This window comes from Suricata suricatta, chromosome 12 (assembly GCF_006229205.1).
Source record: "Suricata suricatta isolate VVHF042 chromosome 12, meerkat_22Aug2017_6uvM2_HiC, whole genome shotgun sequence".
NCBI lineage: Eukaryota > Metazoa > Chordata > Mammalia > Carnivora > Herpestidae > Suricata > Suricata suricatta.
Window position 1 is genome coordinate 1,835,762 of NC_043711.1, and position 5,813 is coordinate 1,841,574.

Consider the following 5,813-nt stretch of genomic DNA (forward strand, 5'->3'; position numbering starts at 1 on the left):
GAGGCTCTTTCTGCAAAGTATTTCATTGAGACTTTGATCCACTCATTTTACCCTGACTGGGAGAAATCACAAGAATTGGTAGCCTAATTGAATTTCCTGGAAATGGCCTGATGTGTAAGGTAAGAAAAGAGACTGTATATTTGTGTCTATTCATATACGGATCCAGAAATGTAAATGAACTTCATGAGGAAGACTGGACATGTGACCAAAAGCTGAGGACATTTGTGACTTGGGACGTTGCTAATAATAGGAAAAGTGTATGAAACGGCAGCCCGTTCATTCAGAAACACTTCAAAATAGATGAGGACTAATGTGAAGGTAAGTATTATCAGAAAGGCTAAGTAAGAGAGAATAGGGCAAGATACACACATCTACACCCTACCTGTATAAGAACACGGAGAGAAGGACCAGATGGGCGAGGATAGATGAAAAGTCCAACAAGGAAGCCGGGTGACTGACAAATATCACCCTTCTCAAAACCGGAGTTGTGTTTCTAGGGGATGTGTCCAAATGCCAACCCCTTGTCCAGAAACTGATGCCACCAAGGGGTGACCAGTTCCGAAGGCACATAAGCCTTTGGTGAAGCTGTCCTGCGCTGCCCCAGCTGCCATTAGGGGGTCAGCTGATGTGTGTGGCTGCTGCCCTGACCCTGGGAAGAGCTTGGCAAGAGGGCAGATTTGAAGGACACCAAGCAATCTGGAAGATGGGGGCCGACTTGAGTCTTCAGGGTCATTGATGACCGATACTTAGGGGGCTTTTAAATCATCCGTTCATTCATTCATTCATTCACATATCCATTTTTCGGTAGAAGCATACTGACCTATGTATTCATGTCAGGTCTGCAACATGGGACTCAACCATTACATGCATTACAATGCTCACCATAATAAGTGTACTTCCTGGCATGACACAAAACTACAAAGTATTGACCATATTCCCTGTGCTCTACTTTTCATCCCCGTGACTTACGTATTCAATGAATGCAAAGGTGTACTTCCCAATCCCCGCCATCTATTTCACCTGTCCCTCCAATCCACTTCCAATCTCACAAACATTAAGTTGTTCTCTACATTTTAAGCCTGTGCTATTTTCTCGTTTCTTCATTCATTTTGTCATTTAGATTCCACATATAAGTGACATGTTTTGTCTTTCTGTCTGACTTATTTACATGGCATAATATTCTCTAGGTCCAACCATACTGTCACAAATGGCAAGGCTGTGTCACTTTTGTGCTCCTGAGGGCGGGTCCCTGTATGTAGACACCGCACCCTCATTCCCCACTCATCTGCTGAGGGATGCCTGTGTTGCTTCCATATCTTGAGTACAGTACAGTGACCTCGAGGTGCACAGAGCTTATTGTGCTGGATTTTTTTCTTTGGGGAACTACCCAGACGTGAATTTATGAACCATATGGTATTGCTGTGTTTCATTTTGCTGTGCAAACTCCATCCTGTTTGTCAACCTGGCTGCACCCATTTGAATCCCACCAATGAGCAGTTCTCTTTTCTCCACATGCTCAACAACACTTGCATTTCCTGTTTCTTTTTATTTTTTATTTATTTATTTTTTGATCCTAGCCATTCTGGCTGCTGGCAGGGGCAGCTCACTGCGGTTTTGATGTGCATTTCCCTGAGGATTACTGAGATTGAGAAGCTTTTCGTGTGTCAAGGGGCCATCTCTATATTTTCCTTGGGGAAATGCCTGTTATGTTCCTCTTTCGATTTTTTTTATGTTTCCTTTTGTTTCCCGTACCTGAAGGGATGATTCCACAAAAATAATGTTATGGATGGGGAAGAGCACTGGGTGCTGTATGGAAATCAATTTGACAATAAACTATTAAGAAAAAAAAGAAAAAAACACACAGACCAAAAAAAAAAACAAATTAATAATGCTAAGGCTGATGTCCCTGAGTTCAGTGCCTCTGTTTTCGTCTTAAAAGCGTAGGGGTTCCAGTCCTACACCCAGGTATTTAGGCCATACTGAGTGTACTTTCCGGTCAGGGGTACAAAGCTGGTCCAGTGTCGTCTCCCTGCAGGTGGCTGTCTCATCTTCCCAGCACCATCTATTGAAGAGACTCTTTTCCCCACTGTGTATTCTCAGCTCCTTCTCTGTAGATAATCTGGCATTATAAGCATGGGATTATTTCCGGACTCTCTCTCCTTTTTTTTTTTTATGTGAAATCATTTGAATAAAAAAAAAAAAGCAAAAAAATTCAAAATGATATAAAATATCAATTTCAAAACAGTATAAAAAATGAATGTATTTAACTACACGCAGCTCCTAACAGAGCAAATGGGTAAGGAGAATAATTTATGCTACAGAGTATTGCTCTAGGAACCGGCAACAGAAAAAGTTGGTCAAGGAAGGCACAGGACCTCTATCTTTAGAGTGTTAGAATCAGAACCAAGGGGCCCCATAATCATCTGGCACCTGCTCAATGTTGTCCCTATGGTTAGACATGTACATGATGGGAACTCCAGGGATCTTCCAGATTCTTCGTTTAAGGTCTTGGTCAACTGTGGCCACAACGTAACACGTGTGCTGCGTTACTCTCTGTACTAAGCAGTCACCTGCATAGGTTCCATTGTGTGTGCATGGAAATCCTTCAAACCTTGGACCCTTGGCAATCCTTAAAGCCACTTGATACTTTTGCCCCAGTTTCTCAATTTCAGCCATTACACAGCCAGTTATACAACGGATATATTTTGGCATACAGAGAGTCCATCATTGATTGTACGAAATTAAGTTTGGCTTGAATGGAAAAGTTGATAAAGTTCATATCAACTAGGTTGTGGTAAGGCGGGCCCGGCTGTGTGTTTTACTGGGAGAACAAGCTGGAAGGATGTTGGGAGACATGTCTTTCCTTGAGTGCACTGGGATCTTTCTTTTCTTTCTTTTTAGGTTTCAATCTATCCTTTTCTTTAAGCCTCTGATCTCGGAGACTGAGCATTCGCTTCATGGTCACATACGTTCTTGCTTTCTTCGGCTTCCCCATGTTCGCCCCGCACTTTTGTTTCTTCCCAGACTCTCTATTCTGTAGACTTGATCTCTGTGTCTGCTTTTCTGCCAGTACTATTCTGTCTTCTTTAGTGTAGTATGACATCTAGGACTGTTTTATTTTCATCTTTGCTATGTGTTCTCAAAGCTGCTTTGGTTATTTGGAATCTTTTCTCTTTTCATACAATTTTAGAATTTCTTGCTCTATTCTTTGAGAAACACTGTCAGTACATCAATAGAGATTGCACTGAATATGTAGAGTGCTTTTCATACTATGGGCATTTTCAACAATAACAGTTCATACAATGCATGACAATGGTATGCCTTTCTTTATTGTGTCATGTTCAATTCCTTAAAACATTTTTTGAATGTTTATTTTGAGAGAGAGTGAGAGAGGGAGGCAGAGAAAAAAGAAAACACAGAATCTGAAGCAGACTCCAGGCTCTGAGCTGTCAGCACACAGCCCGACGCGGGACTTAAACCCAGGAACTGTGAGATCATGACCTGAACTGAAATTGATGATTAACCAACTCAGCCACCCAGGTGCCCTTTCAATTTCTTTCACTAAATGTTTTACACCTTCCAGAGTACAATCTTTCAACTTCCTTGCTTTTATTTAACATTGGATTTTATGGTTTTAGAAGTAACTGAACATGGGTTTGTTTTCAAAATTTCCTATTTTGTTAGTAGGTATGGAGGTGCAACAGATTTTAGATTATTGATTTTGTATTCTACAATGCTTCTAAATTCACTGATTAATTATAATAGTTTTAGTGATATCTTCGGGAAATTCTATGGATAGTTTCTTATCATTTGCAAATTTGACCTTTTCTTCTTCCCTAAGACACCAGTGAAGGGATGGGGCCATCCTTACCCACGGCGGCCAGGTTCCTGCACATCTCCAGCATCACATCTCTGTAGAGCTTCCTCTGACCTCGATCCAATAAAGCCCATTCGGCCGGGGTGAAGTTCACAGCCACGTCCTCAAAGACCACAGAGGCCTGAAACACACCACACACCGATTGCTGCTCAGCTCCGTCCTCACCACGTGTGTGAGGGGGGTGAGGGGGAGCTGCCCTCCATTCTCAGGGCCCCTGAGTCTCACCCGTGTGGGAAGTGACAGTGCCCAAGCAGGTCCCCTGCGGTGCCCACAGTGACCGAAGGGCTGGAACTTGAAGGCAGGGGGATGACATCAGGTGACAGTGACTTAACACGCTCACTATACTGGGTTATTTACGCGGAGACAGATCTGAGTAGACTGGTACTTTACAGACTGAGACATGAAATTTTCACGTGGACAACACAAAAATCTGAGGACACGTTTGTCTTGCTCAGAGATGACTATGCCTCATCAGTTCCAAGACCCGGAGCCAGAATGTCAGGATGGTGGGGACCCTCAGATCCCAGTGCTGCTCTCATCCTGGAAGGAACAATGTCAAGGAGCCTGGGGGAGTCCCCTCTCTTCCGACAGAGGAACACGCGACCCTTTCCCTGGATCAGGTGGATGTGGACATGGGCACAGTCGAGGGCCCGGGCACCCGGCACACCCCGTGTGTAAGACGAGTTTGGGGCCACAAGAAACTAGGAAGTCAGCGGGACCTCTCAAACATTTAACCAAGGCCCAGGATTCAAGGAAAAGGGCACCAGAAGGAAGAGTCCCTGAGCGATTCATCCGGACAGAGCCACAGGTCACTTTAGCAGAGGAGGACAAATCCCAGTGTATGGGCCACTTTCTGGCAACAGGCCTGTGCGATGGGAAGATGCACAGCAAAGCAAGGACGCTCGGTGAGCACACAGCTGAAGGGACACGGGCTCCTAAGGGACCGGCCTGCACGTGGCCACAGGCCTAAATGACCCCTGGGTACTTACTCGGGGCACAGGTCCAACACGGGGAGCATTCCAAGGTCCCCATGCTCCCTCATGCCCCCCAGAACCCGAGCCCCACAGCAGCCCCTCCTGGCAGACGGGCTCCCTTCTGGTGCCCTGCCCGCCGCTCCCCTGCAGGGATTCAGGACACTCCCATGTCCTCTGGGAGGCCTCGAGGGAATTCTCTCACCACCTGAGCTGCGACCTCCACCTCATCGGGTCGCCCCATATTTGACGGCCTCCACAGGACCCTCTGCGGTCCCGGGCCACTCCTGGGAATTTCAGTAACTCTCCCTTGTGATCTGAATCCAGCATTCTCTGGGCAGCTGACAACCTCCACCTGAGGGTCCTTCTTGGTGAGGACCCGAGACCCCAGGGCAGACTATGGGACCACAGAAGCAGCTATTGAAGTTGACACTTCTGTCCTAATGCCAAAGGGTTGTCACTGTCCACCTGTCAAGAGGATGTCAGGGCCACTTTTAGACAACAGGCTTCACCAAGGGGAACCTGAGTGAGGCCGAAGGGCCCACAGTGACCACAGGGATGGAAGACAGGTTCATGACGTGATCTGCCTCCACGTGGCCACAGGCCCTAACTCTGCCATGATCTACTTACAAGCGGGCACATTAAAAGGGGAAGTACCATGTGGCCCGACACTCTTCCACTCTGCTCTATGACTAGAGCCCATCACCCCCGCCTGGTGGCCCGTAGGCCCCTTGCAGGGCATTCAATGAACTTCTAACTACTTTGGTGGGTAAATTCTGCCTTGGATGAATCCTATCACCGCCCATGCTGCCCCGCCCTTGTCCCCAACCAATCGGAACACCCTACACATAGTATCTTTGGAGGAGTATGAGAGGATACTACATCATTGAAATAAAAAGCAGACAATTACGAGGGGAACATAGGAATTGCTTAAATAAAAGACATGCTTCCACAACCTAAGTACA

At 46.1% G+C, this 5,813-nt stretch overlaps 1 protein-coding gene and 1 pseudogene across 1 annotated transcript in view; one reads left to right on the top strand and one right to left on the bottom strand.

Moving 5' to 3' along the window:
• The window catches only part of LOC115274639 (zinc finger protein 669-like), a 160,743-nt gene that overhangs the window by 136,112 nt on the left and 18,818 nt on the right, over positions 1 to 5,813 (top strand). The gene's annotated exons all lie outside the window — the stretch shown is intronic.
• On the bottom strand, positions 2,398 to 3,074 carry LOC115274637 (annotated as a pseudogene).